Below are 24,152 nucleotides of genomic sequence, written 5' to 3' on the forward strand. Positions count from 1 at the left end.
TATAAATCAAGTATTAACAGTTTCCTTCAGTAGATGGCTTCTGAGGGTTCACTGTACTAGTAAACAAATTGGCTTTTTCAATTAGTGAAAATGCCATTTAGTACTTTCTTTTAAATGGAAAACAATAATTTTGCTTTTAGATAACTCATGATTTCAACTACTCCCAACAAATAATAATTGTAATAGTAATAAATAATAATAAAATTTTTATTATAAATAAGATATCAGATTATACTGTGGTAACAAACAAACATTAAATATTAATGATTTTGATAACTAAGTCTTTCCCATGTTATATCCATCATGTTTAGCTGCTGGTCTTCATTTTTTATTAATTCTGAGTTTCACAGTAAAGAGCAGGTAATATCTAGAATATGCTACCTGCAGGGAAAGGAAAAGAAGAATTTGCTGGGAACAGTGTTATCATGAAGATTTTAATAGATGTCTTTGGGAAGGACATATGAATGCAACTTTGTGGAGCATACAGCATGTAGTGGAATTGTCATAGAGTAAATATATGTTCAGTTTTAATAAATACTTCTAAATAGTTTTCTGAAGTGGTTAGAACATTTCATACCTCGCTTGTATTGCATGAGTTTCTACATCCTCACTTAGTCTTGTTTTCTTTAATCTTTTGCGTTTTAATCATTCCTATGAGAGTATAATGTCACTTCCTTGCTTTAATTTGTATTTCCATGAAAACTACTAAAGTGGGACTTTTCATATATTTAGTGGCCTTTTGTTTATTGTCTTAGCGAAATGGCTATTCAAATATTTTTTCCTTTTTATAAAATTGTGTTGGAAATCTTCTTACGGAGTCATAGAAATTTTAATAGATTATTCATCATTTTTGGATATATATGTTGTAAATGTCTTCTCCAATAGTAAGTTGCCTTTCATTCCCTTAAAATGCTTTATTGAACAGAAGTTTCTATTTTAAAATAGTCTCATCATCAATTTTCAGTGATAGCTAGCAATTTCATGCCTGAATAAGAAATATTTGCCTATTCTTAGATCACAAAGATGCTTTCTAATGTTCCTTTCTATAATCTTAATTATTTTACTTTTCTCATTTATATCTACAATACATCTGAAATAGATTTACATATATGGTGTAGAGGTGAAAATATTTTTCCATATAAATATTAAATTTATTCTGTTTTACTTTGTTTAAAAAGATCATTGTTTTCTCTACTGCAGAGCAGCAGTCCTTTTCTCGTACAGTAACCACATATGGTTTGTTTTTGGATTCTCTGTTTTAGTGATCTATTTTTCTATTTGTTGTATCAATCCACACTGTTTTGCTAATCACATACATTTATGCTGTCTTCATATTTAGCCTTATCAATCTTTCATGTATTAATTTCCTATTGCTTCTAAACACAATACCACGAAACTATTGGCTTAAACAACATATGAGAATGATATCATCAAGATGGCAAAATAGATGTCCCAGTCCTCTTTCTCTCACAGAAACTCAGATTCTATAATCGTAATGAATCAAAATACCCATATGTGAATTCCAGAATTCTGTTAAGAAGTTGCAGTACTCCATGCAAGTACAAAGTGGATAACAGCTACATTAAAATGTGCAAGAGAAATTTTAATTTACTTATGTCAGTTGCTCCCCCAAGCCAGCACAGCTTAGTGCCAAGAGAGATTGAATGACCAAACTGAGACTTCTGCCTCAGAGGGAAAGTGAGAATGGAGTGAGTTCAACCTCCTGGTCATTTGGAGCACTGCTCAAGAAATTGATTTCTGAATTGCCTCACTTGAAGCACTTGCCGAACTGACATATTTTGGATACATGGAACTGCTGAGAACAAAGGAATGCAACAGGTGACTTTCTGTGCCTGAGATGACTTTATGCAATTAGTAGATGGCACACACCTTGAGGATTCTCCCTTAACGAGGAGGAGGAGAAGTAGAGTGTATGTCTAGCATCTGGATTTTTGTAGGGATTGCCTAAATGACTGGTTTCTGTCTCGTCTGACTCAGCATACTTGGGACTTGGCATACTCTAGATGCTTAGAGTCCATTGAGATCAAAAAAGAGCTGTGTGGTATGCTGGTATTTCAGAGGACCTGTAATACAGCAGACAGAAAGCAAAAAGAGCAAGAGATTACAAACTTCTGGTTGTTGATGGGGCAGGGAGGCATGGTAAAAATCCTCTAAATCCTCTAATTAGGAATCTACATACACAAGTCCAGAGAAGACACATCAACAAGAAAGGTTTGGGAGGCCCCTAGAATCTTCAGCCAGGCTACTGTTTAAGGTCTTTGTCTGTCAAAGCTAGTCTGTAAAAACTGGGGGAGATGGGTGTTTCTTCAAGTGCACGGATATCAGTGAAAAACTATGAAGAACAACAAGAAACAGAGAAATACAGTCGAAACAAAAAAATAATAATAATAAGTCTCTAGAAATCAACCCTAAAGAAATGGAAGTAGATTAATTTCATGACAAAGAATTAAAAATAACCATTATAAAGCTGTTCAACAAGCTCAAGAAAATGATATACAAACAATATGAGAATTTTAATAAGGAGATAGACAATATGAAAGAGGCAAACAAATTTTGAAGGTGGAGAATATAATAAATGCTCTGGAAAAATTTACTAGAGGGATTCAACATCAGACTTGATCGAGTAAAAGAAAATCAAAGAATTTTGGCATAGATCATTTGAAAGTATCCATTCGAAGGAGCAAAAATTAAAAAAAAAAACATGAAAAAAACATTTAAAAAGCCTAATTAGTACTAATGGAACTATTAATATACAGATAATGAGAGTCCCAAGTAACCAGTATCTCCCTGGAAAGAGCTTGTACACATTTCTGGTGTGTTAGCTCTGCAGCTGCCACTCAAGAGATGGTCCACCAAATCACCAAGCTCTGATAGCCAACAGGACTTGCATTTATGAATCCCACAGGATTATAGAAAACAAGCAGTTTTTAAACAGGTACAGGAGCCCCCTTCCACAGCCATATACCTGGGATCAGCACAGAATGGTCAGGCAAAAATACCCATCTCCCAGTTTCTTCATGGAAGGGGCTTAACTACATATTTTCCCAGCTGCTACCTGAGGGTCTGGCTTTTAATTAGCCTGCATCTAGGTGCTGACTGCAATCTCCCCTTTGGGACAGTGGCAGATATTGGCACACCTTTAACAACTGGCAGTCATTAGGAATAAATAAGGTGGCTTGGACAATCACAAAGGTTTAAAAGACAATCAGGAGCTTAGGTCAGGCTGATTGATGAGGTTCATCTCTTACACAAGGCTACTCTGTCAAGAGTGGGAAAAGTAACTGTATTATCTAATGCACAGGAAAAAAAAAAACACAGAAAGTCAAGGAAAATAAAGAAATAGAGGAATGTATTCCCAATGAGAGCACAAAATAAATCTCCAGAAACATATCTTAACAAAATGTAGATAAGTGTTTTAACTGATAGAGAATTAAAAATAACAGTCAAAGAGATATTCACCAAGGACAGGAGAACAATGCATAAATAAAGTGAAAATTTCAACAAAGATATAGAAAATTTATTTTTAAAAAATACCAAACAGAAATCACAAAATAAATAATATAATAATTGAACTGAAAAATTCAAGAGAGAATTTTTAACAACAGACTACATCAAATGGAATAAAGGATAAGTGAACTCAAGAGTAATGGAATTCATCCATTTAGAGGAGTAAAAAAAAAATGAAAATAGTTTAAGAAACTTATGGGGTAGCATAACGAAGATCAGTATACACATTATAGAGATTAAAGAAGAACATGAAAAGAGAAAAAGGGATAAAAATATTATTTAAAAAAAATAGTAGCTGAAAACATCCCTAACTAGGGAGAAAAAACAGAAATTCCAGATTCTAGAAGCTCAAAACACCAAATAAGACAAATTCAAAAAGACTATGTTCCTCGACTTGCAATGGAGTTACCTCTCAATAAACTCATTGTAAGTTGAAATATTATAAGTCTAAAGTGTATTTAATACATCTAACCTAATGAACATCTTAGCTTAGCCCAGATTATCTTAACTGTGTTCAGAATTTAACATCCAAAAAATGCATGCAACACATACATTATAGAGTATTGTTTGCTTACCATCATGAGTCCATGCTTTACTGGGAAATGTGGCTCACGGCTACTCCCAGCATCATGAGAGAATATTATACTGTGTATCACTAGTCTGAGAAAAGATAAAATTTAAGATATTATTTGTACTCAATGTGTATTGCTTTCACACCATTGTAAAGTAAAAAAATCACAAGTCAAACCATCATAAATAGGAGACTTTATAATTAAATTGCCAAAAGTTAAAGACATGGAGAGACTCTTAAAAGTAGCAAGATAAAACAACTTCTTATGCACAAGGGAATGCTCATAAGACTTTCAGCATATTTTTCAGCAGAACTTTACAGGTCAGAAGGTAGTGAAATGATATACTCAAAGTGCTGAAAGAGAAAAACTAGCAACTAAAAATATTCTACCAAGCAAAGTTATCCTTCAGAATTGGAGAGGTTAAGAGTTTTCCAGACTACAAAAACTAAAGCTATTCATCACCACTACACTGGCCTTAAGAAATGTTAAGAGAGACTAATAAAATAAAATGAAATGCTTAAAAAAATTAGAGAAAAGAAATGTTAAGAGTGTTCTTCTAGCTATAATGAAAGGACACTCATGAGCAACAAAAAGACATATAAAACTATAAACTCAATGGTAAAGGTCAATATATAGTTAAATTCAGAATACTCTAAATTGTAATAGTGATGGAGAAATCAATAATTTTATTATGAAAGATAAAATACAAAAATATTTAAAATAACTATAGCAACAAAAAATTGTTAATGTATACACAAAGTGAAAAGATGTAAACTGTGATATCCAAAACATAATGTAAAAATTTAGAGCTTTTGTATGCATTCAGAGTTATCAGATTAAAATAAATTATTATAAGTATAAGATGATTTATGTAAACACCAAAAACAGGTATAGCAGGGTATTTTATAGTAATAAATGCTTTCATTAATAAAAAAAGATTTCAAATAACCTAATTTCATACCTCAAGAAACTAGGGAAAAGAAAAACAAAAACTAAACTAAGCACAAAGTTAGCTGAAGGAAAGGAACAACAAAGATCAGAATGGAAATAAATAAAATACAAACTAAAAAGACAATAGAAATGATCATTGAAAGTGATAGCTGTTTGTTTGTTTGTTTTTTTGAAAGAGAAACAAAATAGATAAACCTTTAGCTAAACTAGTAAAAAGAGAGAAGATTCAAATTTGAAAAGCAGAAATGAAAAAGGAGACACTACAACTGATAATAAAATGCCAAAGATCATAAGAAATTACTATGAACTATTGTTTGACAAGTAATTAGAAAACCTGGAAGAAACAGATAAATTCCTAGAAACTGCAACCCAGTAAGACTGAATCATAAAGAAACAAAGAATCGTAATGGACTAATTCCTAGTAGAAGATTGAATCAGTAATTAAAAATCTCCCAAAAAATACAAGTCCAGGACCAAATGGCTTCACTGGTGAATTTTCCTGAACATATAAAGAATTAATACCAATACTTCTCAAAGTCATCCAAAAAGAAACTCATTTTACAAAGCCAGCTTTACTCTGATACCAAAGCCTGACAAGGGCATTACAAGAAAATTTGTCTATTTTATATAAATAAGCAAATTTATTTTTGTCAATTTCTTCATTTTATAAATATCTAATTTTTTAAAGTTGTTTATAAATCTTATCTTTCTAACGTCTGTAAGATCTGTAGTTTTTTTTTAATTTGCTTCTCTTATAATAGCTATAAACAAAATTGTCTGTTTACTAATTGAATATCACATATTATGCAAAAAATGGCTGTACATATTCCAGATGATATTCCTTTCACAACAGAAGGTTGCTTTTTTTCCCACCATATACAATAAATAGGGTAAATGGCTTCATCCTGCAGTCTAGTTGGGGATGGAGATAGGTTGGATTTTGGCTAGAGACAGAGAAAAACTCAGTCTACTTCTAGTCACATCTTTTCCTACAACTTGGCCTTTTTTGCCTTTTCTTAAATTAAATTTATTAATTTAATGGTAATGTTGGTTAATAAATTATATAGGTTTCAAATGTACAATTCAATAATATGTGATAGGTATATCGCATTGTGTATTCATCATCCAGAGTTAAATTTTATTCTGTCACCACATATTTGACTCCCTTTACCTTTATTTACCTCCTCTCTCTCCCCTTCCCTCTTTTAACCACTAAATTATTGTCCATGTCCATGAACCTCTATTTGTCTTGTTCATTTGTTGCTTTCAGTTTTATATCCCACAGTGGCCAAGACATAGAAACAACCAAAGTGCCCTTTGACAGATGATTGGATAAAGAAGATGTGGTACATATATACAATGGAATATTACTCGACCATAAGGAAAGATGAAATACTGCCATTTGCAACAACATGGATGAATCTTGAGATTATCATGATAAGTGAAATAAGTCAGACAGAAAAAGTTGAGAAGCATATGATTTCATTCATATGTGAGCCTGGTCTTTTAATTGTAAACCTTTTCCATCTTTGACTCCTTAGCCCCAACTGATTATAAGATAATCAATTCTTTCTTTCAGAGGCCTGAGCCCCAGACCTTTACCCTTCAGCCTCATGCGGCTTCAAAATTTTCAAAATTTGCACATTTATTGACAGGGAGATAAGCCACATGATTTAAACCATTTCAGGATCACTCCAGCCTTGTTTGAATGGCAGTCTTTCTTGGTTTATCTGTGTCCTAGAAGACCTTCTACTAGATCCAAGCCTAGACTCATTCCTGGCTGTGCCAGATGCTAAATACCTCTAATAAAAGTGGATGTAGATCTCAGTTACATTCATTATTCCTTCTTGGGTTTTTATCAATTGCCTGTTTTGTTTATAAGGCTACCTAGCCATGGTGGATGTTTGCTTCCTATATATCACAAAACAGAACATTTTCAGGCTGACTTTATAGTCTCTATACAGTCTCAGATTTCAGCAAATGTTCTATAGGAAAAATTAGATGTGTGCCCAAAGCCCTTTCGGTTTCTCAACATTGTCACACCTGCCTTGAAGGAAATCACCTCCCTGGATTCTCAGTATTCCCTCTACTCCCTTTTCTACACCCACACACAACACAGTAGCCCTTTGCCTGTACCCAGCATGGACCCTCAGAATCAGCAAATGATCCTAGAGAGAAAAATTTAAAGCCAATCATTCATATAGCTTGAAATAATTATTTCTTGTCCAGAGACTTATCTATCCAAACTTTGCTGCTTCAACAAATATCAAAAGGATTTTAAAATATGACGTTTTAAATTTATCTACATTTTTTAGTTATTGTCAGCTTCAGTGTTGGTCTGTTGCCATTTACTACCTCCTTCCAGTATTTGATGATGGACTAGAGATGTGGTAAGAGTGTAGCTATATAAATGGAGGTGCTATTTTATGAGACAGAAAAAGCTGAGTGGAACTATTTTGGTTGAAGTAAAGAGAATTATGAGTTTGGTTAAGATAATGTTGATTTTAGATACCTCTCAAAACATTCAACTGGAAAGCAAAGAAGACTAATGAATATGAACAAGTTCTAGAAAAGTTTTGTATTTGAGAAATAAATTTGGTAATTGTCAACATGGAAATATAATCAATTACTTGGGAGTATTTGATGTTACCTAAGAAGGAAATGTAAAGAGAAAAGAGAATTCCAGGAGGGAAAACTGAGGCACTTTGCTTTCAAAGGTAGAAAAGTTAAGAATGATCCAATTAAAAACCTGAACAGACCAATAAATAAATGAAAGACAGCAGAAAAGCTATCAAATAATCACCTCTTTAAAGGTTAGGTTATAATTGTATTATGGGCAAATCTTTCCACATGTTTTAAAAAGGAAAAGAAGCTTTCCAATTTCAAATATGGAGAAACATATGTCATTAAAGTTTTCATGATATATTTAAATATCAAAATGTCAAAATGAAATTGCCACTGGTAATATATGGCATAATGTTTTAGAAATGAGCAAATCCTAGGATTTTGATCTTCTCTCTGTCACCAAGAGGAGACACAGGTTTAATCATGATTAATGATGACCCTCTAAGCTTAAGCAATTAGTGATAGCTCCAGAATTAGAACTCAGCAATTCTGGCACTCAGTATAGTATTCTTTTCCACTATACCACACAACCTCTGTTTCTAAATTGAAAGTATTTCAAAATCAAGATGTTTAATCTATGTTAAATAATGATTTGGTTATTTTGTTGTTTTCTTTTGTTTTGTTTTAGTTTACCTATTAGGAATTTTGCTAGGAAGTTCACAAACTGCTTTAGGTTGATTTAGAAATTTGTTTTGTTTTTTTTTTGGTAGCATAAAAGGAATAATTGGCACTTGTTAGAACCGATGAGTTTCTTTAATCATGGTCATTAATAGGTCATAGAAAACTTGAAAGTAGGTCTGATGCAGATGACTTTATAAAGAGAATACCTGGAATTATTTTGAAACTAAAGCGGTAATCCCTATAGTTAAGTTAGGAATCCAAAAAATGTCATTCTAAGGGGCAGTGGAAAAGTGGCCCTAGCCTTTGAATAAAATTCAGGATAAAAAGGCATTTGCTGTAATGCCATAATGCTTAGAAAATCAGTTACTGAGAGGTCACTGCAGGAAAAAGTGAATTCAACTTCCCATTTATATGAGTTTAAAATAATTTTCATTTTATCAAGTCAATCCTTTTCATAAAGATATATAATGTGATAAAAGATCCCAGTAATATAGTTAAGACATTTAAAATTTCTGGTTATTTTAATGAATAATAGGCTGACCTTGGCACCAAGGATGCACATAAAAATAACCATTCTGAGATACTGAAAAGCTTATTAGAATAATGCAATAAAATTATAATAATATAATAAATATATATTTCTTTAGACAAGTATGACAATATTCAAAAAACATGCTTTTGGCCTGAAAAAATACCTTCGGTTTTGAACACACAAGTACTTGTAGTCCAAGATAGTCTCTCATTAATGCACTAATATCTATGGTTTTAGATGTATGTTTTTTAATTTTCCATAAAAAATTAAAGAATTAATTTGAACCCTTTATTTAATGTTTTTGCTTCTTTATGCTCCAGAGAAATTTCAAGTGCAATCAAGTCTGTTATTCGATTCAAGCTATTGTAGGGACCTTAGAAATTCAATTAAAATATCAGCTTTCTATTAATAGATTTTCTAGTAATTACCACACCTTACCTATTGTATCTTGTTCACTTCCACAACTTTCTCTCAATATATACAAGTACTTGGAAGTGCCCCTTCTAACAGAAAGAGCCTTGTTATACTTTGCAGAAAAAAAAAGTATGCTAAAGTACAGCTGTTTTAAAAGGAAAGAGTAACATTTTGAAGTAATAACCTGGCTAATTAATGCTGAATTCCAGTAGAAATTCTATTCCTACTGAAGTACTTATGACATCCACATTAATACTAAATGAGCCCATCAGAATTAATGTCTTTGCAATAAATACCAAAGGAGTTGAGAATGATTAGGCTATTATTGTAGTGTTACACTGAAAGAGAAAAAAGACTAAGACTTAGAAGAAAATAGTAGTGATTTGTTTCAGAAACTGGAGCTAATGGTGCCCATATTTATTAAATACAATAAAGACATAAAAATATATAGAAGTTTTAGTCACAATGTAGTCTATTTTTTAAATGTAAAAATGAGTTGGTCTAAAAACTGGAATATCTAAATTCCATGAAAAATGGTAACAATTCTCTATCTCTTCTTTTAATTAACCTTATGCCTTACATCTTATATGGTATGTATATATGAAAAACCTGTTGCTATAGACTTCAAACAAATCTATAGATTTATATGGTTTTATTATTAAACCAATGCTGCTGTGGTTATCCTAGTATATGATCTAAATAATAATCTAAATAATAAAACCTTAAAATGCCTACAGAGTGCTCTGCTCCGGTCATTTTCAAACTGTTTACAACCCTAAGATTTCAGAAAGTTTCCTAAAGAGACAGTTATGTCAGCACATAAGATGAAAAGAAGCACATGGAGAAAGAGTCCTGTACTTCCTATAATACCCACTAGAAGCAGAGCATTTCCATCATTCTGTTTTAACTTTTATGGTTCTATATAAGGTTTTATTGGGAAAAAGTTGTTGCTTGAAAACAAATTTTCAAATGAGTTTGAAAAGCATTTCCAGAATCAAAATTTCTGAAGCAAATTATCTATTATTATATATTTTAGTAGACACAAAATTTCTTATGACTGCTTTGGTTTTCAGAGAATATTGAACCGTAGTATTCACATATTTTCAAGCTACAATGGCTTCTTGTCTAGATTACCTCAGTGCTTGCCCAGGTCACTTCCCTGCCTACCAGTGCACCTTCCTCTACTCTGTTATTCGTGAGCTTTCTGAAACGCAACCCTGATATAACTACTTTGTCTTTAATCCTTTAACTGCTTCTCATGCATACAGCATGAATCTAAACTTCTTAAAATGACATCTCTCATCTTTTACCACAACCCAACTTAAAAACACCTACTAGGCTTTTAATAACTAGTACATTAGCAACATATTATAATGATTTATTATTATGTTTTTGTCATAGTGCTTATATTTCTTAGAATACCTTTCACTTTGACCATATGGTAGATGTGCACATAAAAGACAAACTCATGAGTGACTTCTGTGATTATACTGAGTAATCATTATATATTATATATATAAATAGAATCATACTCTATAACACTTACTAGTTCTCATGTTTGGTTTCCATTTTAGATACTGGAGCCTTATTTGCCTTCTTGTTCTTAAGTCAATGCTTTCTGTAGAAAACCTGTAACAGAATGCACTAAACAATAAACTAAAACTATAGAATTATGGGTACACCTTTGACAACTAAAACTTTCTCAATTAGAGGATAATATTTATACTACAAATGTGAATATTCAACAAATCAGGCAGGTGATATTTCTACCAACAGAAGCTTAAGAATTATTGCCTATTTCTTTTAAGAATATCTGGTATATAATAAGAGAATATGTATTGATTAATTTGGTAGTGACAACATCTGCAATCATCTTAGCATATTCATTGAGTGTCAAATGACCTTATTCTTTGAGAGACTGCATTTCATATGAGTAGCTCTAGATAAAAGACATCTAATTGCTGAATAACAAACTCTGCTGTAATTGCTAAGAAATCCACTCCCCTCGAACATAATAGAGTTACCTCAAATAATAGATTTACCAAATTTCCCCAAATAAATGAGAGATTACTTTATAATTTCGATTATACCAATTTTTATGAGAGTTCAAATTTGTTTCAAAACTAAGCCAATCATATGATTTTTTTTCTCATGTAAAAAGAATAATGTGTAGATTAGGTAGTCCAATAGAGTGACATAGGAAGAAACTGAACTCACCTCCTCCCACAGACATACTGAATCTACAGCTACATATGGAACGATTTCCTCTGAAAAGACACGAAAACTAGTTGAACAGCTCCTTCACATCAGCAAATGAGGAAAGGGCCATATCAAGGTGGATAGGAGAGGATGAGCTGTGGTCTTGCCATAAACTTGACTCTCCATGCAGCAATCCACAATCAGTAGAAAACTCATAAATCTGGAACTTCTCTTTGAGAAGGGGTAAAAGTTGTACCCCATATCAGAGACCCCAACTTTTAAGACCTGAAACTGAGAGATGAACCTCCAAAACACCTGGCTTTGAAAACTAATTGGCTAACATCCATAAGACATACAAGGCTGTAATGGACTGAGAAACTGCTTTTAAAGGGCATGCAGACTTAATTGCCCTAGAGCCCTGTGCAGAAGTAGCCATTGAAAAGCATCCAGACTATATGCAAAAAAAATCCATTTGCTAATCTTAAAATGACAGCCAGTAGAGCAGGAACTTGTTGGGATACTCTCCTGGGCCAAAGGAACTAATAGGTGCCATTTTTGTGCTCTCTTCTACTTTGGTAAAGCCAGTGGGTCCCAGTTTTTTTCCCACAGTCAGTGCTATCTTGATCCCCCAACCAGTAATCACAACCTTTGCACTCTCTACCTTGCTAAAGTTGGCAGACGTCATCTTTTTCTCTTCCTCAGTGGGTGCCATCTTTGCACCCTCCCTCTGCTATGCTCCATAATGCTAGTATCTCCCAGAAGGGAGATTTTACACACCTCTGGTGTCCTGTGTTTTACATATGGTGCAATTGTTTTTACAGCTGCAGCACAGGAGACATTCCTTGACCGCCTGGCTCTGGAGGCCAAGGGGATTGCATTCCTGGGTTCCATTGGATGGTAACAATCTGAGATAGTTCTTGGCAGTCTACCATTCCAGGGCACTGCAAAGATAGCAGACTAAATCACACCCTAGTCTTCCTGATAAAGCAGCCTATCTGTTTGTCCAGGAGCAGTGGTCTGAGGAGCAGGCTCCTTATCTGGCATATTTCTAGAGGCCTACAGATGTGTTCTCAGGAAAGAGAGGCTGGTGGATGTAGTCTTTGTTCTCTCCCAGCACCTTGCTCCAGCTTGCAGTATCTTCCAGAAAGGAGTTTATGCCCTTGTTTTGTACCCCAATTTTTGCAGCTGCTATCAGAGGACACCTAGCTCTGGTGGCCCGTGGGGCTCACACTCGTGGGTCCCACAAGACTGTTACCAAGAAAGAAAAAATTCTTTTACAACTACCAACTGCAGAGCACAGCAAGATGCTACAGACCCAGGAGCTCAGTCTTTCTGTGAAAAAAAGCCTATAAGCTTATTATTACAGCTACAGCCTGGCAGGCATCTAATTAAATACACATCTAAGGGCTGATTGCAAACTTTTTCAGAGGCTTGGAAGGCAAGTGTTATCTTTGTGCTTTCTCTTTACCGCACTCCAGTATTTTTTCCAGGGGAGCTCCCACACGTGTCTGGTGCTATGGTTTTAGTAGCTGCTGCACAGAGGACACCCCTTGATTATCTGGCTCTGGTGGTCAATGGTGGCTTGCGTTCCTGGGTTCCATAGGATTATAGCAATCAAAGAAAGAGTTCTCTTCAGGCCACCATCTCCGGGGTATTACACAAATGGAAGACTGAAACAATCTGTGTCTTTCTTTGAGAGAAGAATATTTACTCGTCCTGAAGCTTAAGCCCGTAGAGCAGGTTTCAGATTTGCCGCACATCTTGAAGCTTACAGAGTTGTTCTCAGGGAACACAGGCCAAAGGATGCCATCATTTTACTCTTCCTCTGACTCACTATAGCTTGTTGGTATCTCTCAGGAAGGAGATTAGACACTCATCTGGAGCCCTGATTTTTTTGCAATTGTCATCCAATGAACACCTCCAGATTGCCTGGTCTAGAGGCTAGCAGGGTTTATGATTGTGGTCCCACAGGACTGTAAATATTCACAGTCTTTAAAACTTGCTTCTTGAGGATCTGTTTCCAATCATCCTGAAACTAAGTGCTAACTAAGATCCCGCCCTTTGGGATACTGACAGGTCTTGGCACATCCTCAACAACTGGGAGCTATTAAAAATAAAATAGGCTGCTTGGACAATCACAGAATACAGAGAGACAAATAAGATTTAGGGCAAGGTTGAATGATAAGTTTCATCTCCTACACAAAGCCACCGAAAGACTGAGAAAGGTGACTATTTCATCCAATATATACAAACACAGAGTCAAGCAAAATGAGGAAACAGAAAAACATGCTTTAAATGGAATAACAAGATAAAACCTCAGAAAAAATAATATCTTAATGAAACAGATGTAAGCTATTTACTTAGTAAAGAGATCAAGGTAATGGTCATAAAGATATTTATCAAACTTGAGAGGTGAATGGATGAATGCAGTGAGAATTTCAATAAAGAGACAAAAAACATGAGAAAATACTAAATAGATGTCACATATCTGAGAATACAAAACTAAACTGAAAAGTATACTGTGAAGTAGTTAGGCATGAGTGACAGGAGCCATGGCCCAGCTCTGTAACCATAGAAACTTCCCTTGAAGACCCTCCTTAAGCACCTCCCAGAAATACCTCCTTTCATAGGGTTATAAATTACCCCAAATCCTAGAGCACAAAGGCTATAAAACTGCTGGCCTAAACCAGCTACAAACGCATGCGCAGAAAGTACTGCCCCTAACTTCAGCCTCATTATACCATCATTATAAAATCATGACTATACCTGGAAGTTCATGAATCTAGTTATAACAGACTGACTTCTAGGGAAGCACATGCTCAGTAGGCAAAAAAGTTGTATAGCAGCCAACTGTCAGTCAAGGTGACCTCACATACAGATCTCTTATCAGGGCCACCCATCAGGCACAGATATAAACAGATCTTCCCATCTCTGCATTGGTACAGCACTCCTGGCTGGAAACCCGCCCCTCCCTTTGGGGTGCACTACCTTATTTCTTCACCTTCTAAATAAATTCCACAGAGCTGCAGCCTTCCTTAGTGTGGCCTGTCTCCTTCTAAAATGTACTTTCAATATATCTTACTTTTTCTCAATCTCGCCAATCTGTAATTCTTTACTGCATCGGTGGGGAAGAACGGAGGGACAACACACAATGCTACCATCCACTATCTACTTCCTCCTCCTCCCCCATGCCACTGGGGTGATGCTGGATTTCACCTCATCCCACCAGTGACAATACTAGAGGGATTCAACAGCACACTAGATGAAACAGAAGAAAGGATCAATTATGATTGAAGACATGATATTTAAACGTACTCAATAACAGCAGCAAAAAGCAAAAAAAAAAAAAAAAAAGAATTTTAAAAAGTGAACGAAGCTTAAGTTATCTATGGGATATAATCATGCAGGACAACATAAAGCAATATTAACATTGTAGGGGCACTGGATGTTACAAAATGAAAATAAAAATTATATGGTTATCTAAATAGAGGCAGAACAAGCATTTGACAAAATTAAATATCCGTTTCTGGTAAAAACTCTCAACAAAGTCGGTACAGAGGGAAAGTACCTCAAAAAAATAAGGGCCATGTATGACAAGCCCATAGCTAACACAATAGTTAATAGTGAAAAGATGAAAGCTTTGCTTGTAAGATCAGGAGCAATACAAGGGTGTCCACCTTTATTCAATGCAGTGTTTGAAGTCCTAAGCAGCATTTAAGCAAGAAAAAGAAAGAAAACACATCCAAATTGGAAAGGAAGAAGAAAAATTGTAACTATTCATAGATGACTTGATATTTCACATAGAAAACCCTATAGATTACACCAAAAAAACTGTTAAAAATAATTAACAAAGTCAGTAAAGTTGCAAGATAGAAAAATCAATATACAAATTCTGTTCATTTCTGTACACTAACCATGAACTATCAGAAGAAAAATTAAGGAAACAATTCCATTTACTATTGCATCAAAAATAATAAAATAGCTAGGAATAAATGTATCCAAGGAGGTGAAAGACCTGTATTCAGAAAACTATAAGGTATTGATAAAGATATTCTGTGTTTGTGGATTGGGAGAAATAATATTCTTAAAATGTCCATAGTACCCAAAGTAATCTGTAGATTCAATGAAATCTCTACCAAAATTCCAAGGGCAATTTTCACGAGAATAGAACAAATAATTCTAAAATTCGTATGGAATCACAAAAGACCATGAAAAGCCAAAGCAATCTTGAGAAAGAAGAACAAAGCTAGAACCATCATACTTTCTGATTTCAAACTATAGATCAAAGCTATAGTAATCAAAATGATATGAGATTGGCATAAAAGCAGAAACAGCTCAATGGAACAGAACAGAGAGCACAGAAATAAACCCACGCATATATGGTCAATTAATGTATGACAAAAGAGGCAAGATTATACAATGGAGACAGGACAATCTTTTTTAATAAATAGTGTTGGGAAAACTGACAGTCACGTACAAAAAATAAAACTAAACTACCATTTTATATCATATACACAAATTAACTTAAAATGAATTAAAGACTTGAACATAAGACCTGAAACCTAAAACTTGTAGAAGGAAACAGAGGAGGTAAGCTACTTGACATCAGTCTTGGCAATTATTTTTTGTATCTGACTCCAAAAGAAAAGGCAACAAAATAAAAAATAAACACTGGGACTACATCAAACTAAAAAATCTTCTGCACAGCAAAAGAAATCATTAACTAAATAAAAAGGCAACTGACTGAATAGGAGAAAATATTTGCAAGTAATATATCTGATAAGGGGTTAATATTCAAAATAATTAAAGAATTCATATGACTTAACAATAACAACAACAACAACAACAAATTATTTAAAAATGGGCAGAGTATCTGAATTGACATTTTTCCAAAGGAGACATACAGATTGCCACAGGTACATGAAGAGGTGCTCAACATGACAAATTATCAGGAAAATGCAAATCAAATCCACAATGAGGTATCACCTCATGCCTGTTAGAATGGCTATTATCAAAAAGAGAAGATAAAATAAGTATTGGCAAGGATGTGGAGAAAAGGGAATCTGTATTTATTGTTGGGGGGGGGCAATGTAAATTGGTGAAACTGCTATGGAAAATAGTATAGTTTTCTCAAAAATTTAAAAATAGAACTTTGTTAAAATCTAGCAATTACCCTTCTGGGTATTCCTCCAAGTAAAGCAAAAACATTTATTTGAAAAGATATATGCACCCCATGTCCTATGCAGTATTATTTACAATAGCCACGGTATGGAAACAACTTCAGTGCCCATCGATAGAAGAATAGAAAGAAGATGTGATACATGCACACACACACATACACATACACAATGGAATAGTTTTCATACATAAAAATGAATAAATTCTTGCCATTTGCAACAACATGATGAACTTTGAGGGCATATGCTAAATGAAATAAGTCAGAGAACAATAAATACCATACGATGTTACTTATATCTGAAAACTCAAATCCAAACAAAACAAAAATCCATCTCATAGAGAACGGACTGGTGGTTTCTAGAAGGTGTGGTGGTGGGAGTGGTAAAATGGGCAAAGGAGGTTAAAAGATACAAACTTTCAGTTATAAAATATGTCATGGGGATATAATATATAGCATAGTGATTATAATTAATAATACTGTATTTTGTATTTAACAGTTGTTGAGAGTATGTCTTAAAAGTCTGTATCACAAGAAAAAAATTGTAACTGTATGTTGATAGATGTTAGGTAAACTAATTATGGTGATCATTTCACAATATATACAAAAATTAAATTATTATGGTACACACCTGAAATTAATATAATGTTATATGTCAATTATACCACAATTTAAAAAAAATAGGAAATAAAAACAATATATAATATTTCTCACTTAAAGCAGTCCCACTATTAAATTTATTTTTCGTAATTCAATATCTTCCAGTGAAATATCACTGATTTTAACTAATAAAATATCTTGTCACTGGTAAATATAACTTTCCTTTAGTCTTTAGTGACAATCATTATGATCATCTGCCTAGGTGAAGGTGACATTTAAATAAGTCCAAAAGCTGAATTTGGTCAGGTACATTCTAGGCAGAGTTATTAAATGGGGGGAGGGGGATATTCAGGGAAGGATGATTTTACTGTAGTTTCTGGAAGAGTATGAAAGAAGTTGTTTTAGGGTTTGCAAAAAAAGAAAGAAGAAAAAAAAGAAAGAAAGAAATGTGTTTAGGCAATTTACAGAGGAAATCCTAAAAGCTAAGAAGCAAATTAATTGATGCTTAAAACCATCAGAGGAATGCAAATTAGAGCTAAAATGATACATAACTTTACGATTGTTATATTGGCAAAAAATAGAAAAAAAATAATGCCAAATGTCAAAGGTGATATGTGCATGCATTGCTGGTGGGAGTATAGATTGATTGCCCTTCTGGAGAGCAATCTGGCTCTAGTACACAAATTAAGTATAAATAGCGTTATTTATAGCAGCTCTACTCTTAGGTTTATAACACCCTCCCAAACAAACAATTACTCTCTCACAAATCCATAAAGGGGTATATACAAAGTTGTTCATATAATAAGACATAGATTATTATGGAACAGTTAGAAATTATTAATTAAATCATACATAATAACATGAAGAAAACTTTGAAACAGTACATAGTGTCAAGAGCTCTGAAGTGTTTGATATTTTACCCTGTTTTCAAGTTAACAAGTTCACCTAACACAGTTTTCTGGATGCTAGCAGAAAACATGAAACTCTGGGTCAGAGAGAAATAATTTATTAATCATGATAAGGCAAGCAGTATGGCCTTCATGTTGATAACCATTTCTTGTGCCCTCACTCTAACAGGAGCCATGCTGGTGGCCTAGACGGGGGCTACTTACACAATGAGTTTACAATAAGGAAATCCGGTTTTTTTTCTACCTTTTGACTGGATCATCATTAACCCATTGGCTTTCCTCATCTTTGTCACCTTGTGGCTGCAAGATGAGTGCTCTGGTTCCAGATATCACATCATTGTATTTGTATGTAATACAGAAATACATAGGAATGAGAAGTGCTAGCAATAATCTTCCCCTTTTATTAGCAAAGGAAAGCTTCCCATAAATATATGCTATTATCCTTTTTATAGATACTTGGTAAAATAGCCAGGGAAGTTGAGGAATTGAAATCAGTACTGTCATGTTTGGTATAGACTGTTTTACCTTGGCATGGGGGTACTGCTGTATATAATAATAGTGGTATCTTGTTAGGAAGGAAGAAGCTATTAAGAGATAAAGGACAGGTGATTCACAAGCTCTGCCATATATATAAATGAAGGTAATCCCTGAAGTGTGAGAACGATATATAAAGAGATCAGTTGTACAATTTCAATAACAAGGCACTTTAATAAATTAAGACAAGTGTGTGTATGTGTGTGTGTGTGAGAGAGAGAGAGAGAGAGAGAGAGAGAGAGAAACATATATAAAACATATAAATGTCCAGGGCCCTAGTACTAATCTATTCTTCCATTATTTTTGTTCCCATCATTTCTTTCCTTATTAATCTTCTGATAGAATAACTCTCTTTTGGATAAAATTAGTTAATAATCATATAATAGCATCTATGAACTCAAGGTATCAGAAGTGCAAGACAAAAGTATCTGGCTTAGATTCATCTCCATCCAGTGGGGTACCACCTTCTATGAAAATGAGAGTCCATTGAAGATGGGTTAAAAACTAATGTCCATTTCACAGTTTTGTGAGGGATTCTATTAGGTTTTAATAAGCTTCATAAGTTTAGTTGTCTTTTTAGATCATCCATTCCCAATTATCTTTTTGTCCTCCAAAAGTATAATTTAGAAAATTTTCTGAAATTTCCTGACAATGCTGTCACATTTCAAGAAACCTAATGGCCATTTTTTTATCAACTTGCACTCTGTTTAATAATAGTTTGATGGTAATTGTGAAAGTAAGATTTTAGTTCATGTATACATGTAGGATGTATATAATTACCTTATGTGTAAAATCCCAAATAAATTTTTCTCCAAGTATACATAGCTATTTAATTTCAATAAGCAATAATCTATCGGTCAAAACCAGATAGAAGCAATTGGAATCTTGATTTCAGTCTCCCTTGGAAAATTTCATAGAGGAGATAATCCATCCTGCATTGTAAAATATTTTCAAATCCTGTTTCAAAAATCTCTCTAAAAATCTCTCTAAAGTCTCAAAAGCTCCACCTTTTGTCAAGTCCACATTGGCTCCTAATTCATTTTTCCACTGTTGCTAGATCTAAATTTCTTAATTCCTTTTTCCATTGTTAACTCACAGATTTCCAGCTCTCTGATTCCCATTTTCACTCATTAGCCTTGATCTTCATAAAATTATCCAAGAGAACTAGGATTTGACAAATCCTTCTTAGAATGATGGTTGCAGTAAGGGGAACTAGGGTCAGAGGGGTAACAGAGTATCTATTACATAAGAAGGTGCTGTGACCATTTATGCATTAATAATTATGGTTTTTGATATGCACAATAACACTTTTGTTAATTATGTTAAACAAATAAATATTGGAAAACTGAAAGTTCTAAAAGCCACCAGGAGGCCATAAAGGAAATGACAGTAAAAGAAACAGAAGCAGAGAAGAAGGGATAAGATGTTAATCACTCTGGTAAAGGGAGTTGCTGTTCGATGGGTACAAAGTTGTAGTCACGCAAGATGAAAAGTCCCAGAGATGTGTTGTTTGATATTGTGCTTATAGTAAATATTGTACTACACACTTAAAAATTCATTAAGAGTGCAGATCTCATATTATATGTTTTTTCCTTAACCACAATAAGAAAAAAATTATTGTGGCATGAAAAAGAGTCAGCTTAATAAAGATGCGCATGTAAGTGAAACTGGTTGTAATTTTTAAACAAGTAAACGAAGAACATTAAAAGTTCTACTAAAAATAATCATATTTCCAAATTCACAGATAATACAATATTCGATAGAATTTAAAATACTAAGCTTATTAAAAAAACACAATTATTTGATACACCGAAAACAGAATCTCATAATAAAATAACATGAATAAGAGAATAATGATGCTTCAGTAATGCTGATTAAATAGAATATAACTGCTTTTCAAGGAGGAGGAAATAAACCTAGGAGATTTGAAGGAAACAATATTAAGTTTTGCATAAAGTAGAATCAAATTAGAAAGAACTGCACTTATTTATTGTCAGAGATTTTCTACAATAAACTTCTACAGTCTATATGCTTATCAATTATGGGGACTTTGAACTTTTAGCCCTTGAAAATATGGGAAATAATGTGATTTAAGTCTTAAAAAATACTTTAAAGGACTCTATTATCATACATTTGTTATTATTGTCCAGCAGGACAAGGCAGATTCTATCAAGTAAACAGTCTGCAATGCTTTAACATCCCCTGAACTGAGACAAAGCAGCTCCATGACTGTCACGTAAGGCAATAAACCTAAACTCTACCTTTCAGACATTTCATTTGTCTTAAATAGAAGCTGTATTAAGCTTATCAACCATTTGTTGATCAGATTATCAAGATGTCTTTCTAATTATCATAAGCGTTAACAATTTAAATTTATTTTAAAGTTTTTTTGAGTGAAGGGAGTAGGGGTGTATGTGTGTGTGTGTGTGTGTGTGTGTGTGTGTGTGTGTGTCTGTGTCTGTGTGCGTATTTGAGAGGGGTTGGGGAAAATAATTCAAGTATATTACAAAAGTGACAATTTAGAGGTGGAGATGTGAAGATTAACTCAAAATAATATGTCCATTCTTTATGTGCTTTTTCTCATAATCTATTGTATTGTAGTTATTCTACATCTAAGCATTAGAAACTCTCTACATAGTTGTTAAATAATAGATGTATTGTTTGCAATGAATAAACTTTATAGACATTTTTTAGAACACTAATTAGTCCTCATAACACCTAGCAATTGTGATATTGTACTACTGTATGTTTTCTTTTCCTATTTTTTTGAGACGAAGCAATTTCTTCCATTTTTAGAGTATGCTTTTGGCAGGAAAATTAAAGATGTTGGTTTTGTTTCCAGGCCTACCACCAACATGCTGTGTGATGCTTTTATATTCTTTTTGCCTCAGTTTCTCTTATTACCAAAATAAAATACTAATGATTTCCACTTTAAAATCTCATTGGATTGCTCTAAGAAATAATGAGAATAGTGTGGAGTGTTTGACAGAATGAGGTGAGGATCCTTAACATTAAAGAGAATCCAATATAGATGTTTTAACAACAAAAACATTACTATTAAGAAATCGTATAGTACTATACGATCTTATAGTACTATACTATCTTATATAGTACTATCTTATTTCATTAACTATTTCTTATCACAGCCTATAAGGAAATTTGGTTATACAGTCCTTTTAGAAAAAAAAAAATTAAAATATTTATAGAAAAAAAGTAGTGTGTGCATGACACTTGAAAACAAAGCATTATAAACCAAAGGAAAATTTTCAAATTTTTTAGGTTGAAATCTATTTAACTTGCATTATCATCAGAAACTTTAACACTTTAATATTTTACTGGAATATCTAAAAACATTAATAGAAATTCCAGGAAACTCAGAAATTCTCAGCATTACATGTAAATGTAAGAGCAAGAAACAATCAATTTTGTGACAAAATATTTCATATTCCTAATTCTGAGTACCAAAAGTGACTCTTGTTAATGAAATGTTAAAATAGAATCATCGTAATTGAAATAAATATTGAAAAATCTTGTCCTGCTTTATTCATTTTTTTTCCATTTCCTCTCAGATCCATGAGTGATTGGACTTTTATTCTTTTTATGTCATATCATCTTACAGAGAATTTTAAAATTGTTTTTCTGTAGAATTACTTAATACATGGTAAACTATTTTCTCTCACTGTAAAAATATAAAATCTAAGTTATAGAACTTTAAAAATACATAATTTAATTGGAGACATAGAGTGGCTAAATGGATAAGAAAATAAGACCCTTACATATTCTGCCTATAAGAGACTCACTTCAGATCGAAAGGCACACACAGACTGAAAGTAAAGGGATGAAAAAATAGTTCATGAAAATGGAAACAAACAAACAAACAAAAAGCTGAGGTAGCAATACTTATAGTAGATAAAATAGACTTTAAAACAAAATCTGTAACAAGAGACAAAAAAGGACCCAGTAATCCCACTTCTGGGAATTTATATAAAGAAACCCAAAACATTATTTCAAAGGGACATGTGCATTTATATGTTCATTGCAGCATTATTTACAATAGTCAAGATATGGAGGCAACCTGGGTGTCTATCAATAGGTAAATGGATAAAGAAGAGGTGGCACATATACACAATGGAATATTACTCAACCATAAAAAAGAATAAAATCTTAGCATTTGCAACATGGATGTACCTGCAAGATCCTATGCTGAGTGGAATAAGTCAGAGAAAGACAAATGCTATATGATTTCACTTATATGTGGAGTGTAAACAACAAAATAAGTAAACAAACAGAAACAAACCCATAGATACAGAGAACTTTTTGATTGTTGCCAAATGGGAGAGAGGTAAGGGAGGGTGGGTGAAAAAAGGGAAGGGATTAAGAAGTAAAAATTGGTAGTTACAAAATAGTCATGGGAATGTAAAGTATAGCATAAGAAATATAGTAAATAACATCATAATAACTATGTGCAGTGTCAGGTACTAGACTTCTAGGGGTAATCGCTTTGTAAGTTATATAAATGTCTAATCACTCTGCTGTACACCTGAAACTAATATAATATTATAATTATATTTATAATTTGAAATATATATTAACTTGGATTTTTTAAATTCAAGTGAAATTGCTGCTTTACAATCACACTACTTTTTCATAACTAAAACCACTTGAGAAATTACATGATTACTTATTTCTATAAATTGTAACCTGAGATAGTTTCAGATATTTGAGTTGAGGGTACCTAGGTCACACTTTCTCCGCTTTTTACCCATTATTTTAGCTTATGATTTCCCAAAGAGGGCCAGGAACAATCGAGACTGTAGTTTTCCCAAGAAATGTATAGATACTGAACAAAGTATACAAAATAAGTTGTGCAACATTTTTTCGTTATGCTCAGTTTTTTCAGACCTATTTCTATGACATGTTTTGTAATATTATGATCACTTTCCAAAAGAGGCATGACTTATAGAAAGAGTTTGTGAAATTTTCCTAATAGATTACTTCTCCCTGAGATTCCAAATGAAACTTCATGATCTTCTTCCTAAAATAAAAGGGTGACTATTTGTACTGTTTTTGTGACAGTAATGACTATAGAATTTTGATTTTTAACACACACATTAAACTGTTTTAAAATTAGTCTCATGAACATAAAACCTTTTTTCCTGCAGATAGACATCTGAACATAGTGGTTTCAAACTAATTTGAAAGCATTATTTTCAACTTTAGCATAAACTAATGTGCTGTTTTTAACGGCATGCTTAATGACTGATGGTGCACATTCTTTCTAGATTGCATCTTGGGGTTAGTGTACTGTAGTCAATGCACATCGCTTCCCAACTACATATTTGATGACATCATCTTGATAGTCTGAAGTAGATCATGGCAATAGTATGTACCTAGGAAATTAAAGAATGTTACATATTAGGACTTTTTCTCCCCCAAAGAGTCAATAGTTAGGTTGCATCTTCTGAGATATTAAATACAAGTTCTGGTATTTA

The sequence above is a fragment of the Pteropus alecto genome, unplaced genomic scaffold (genome assembly GCF_000325575.1).
Source record: "Pteropus alecto unplaced genomic scaffold, ASM32557v1 scaffold25, whole genome shotgun sequence".
Taxonomy (NCBI): Eukaryota; Metazoa; Chordata; class Mammalia; order Chiroptera; family Pteropodidae; genus Pteropus; species Pteropus alecto.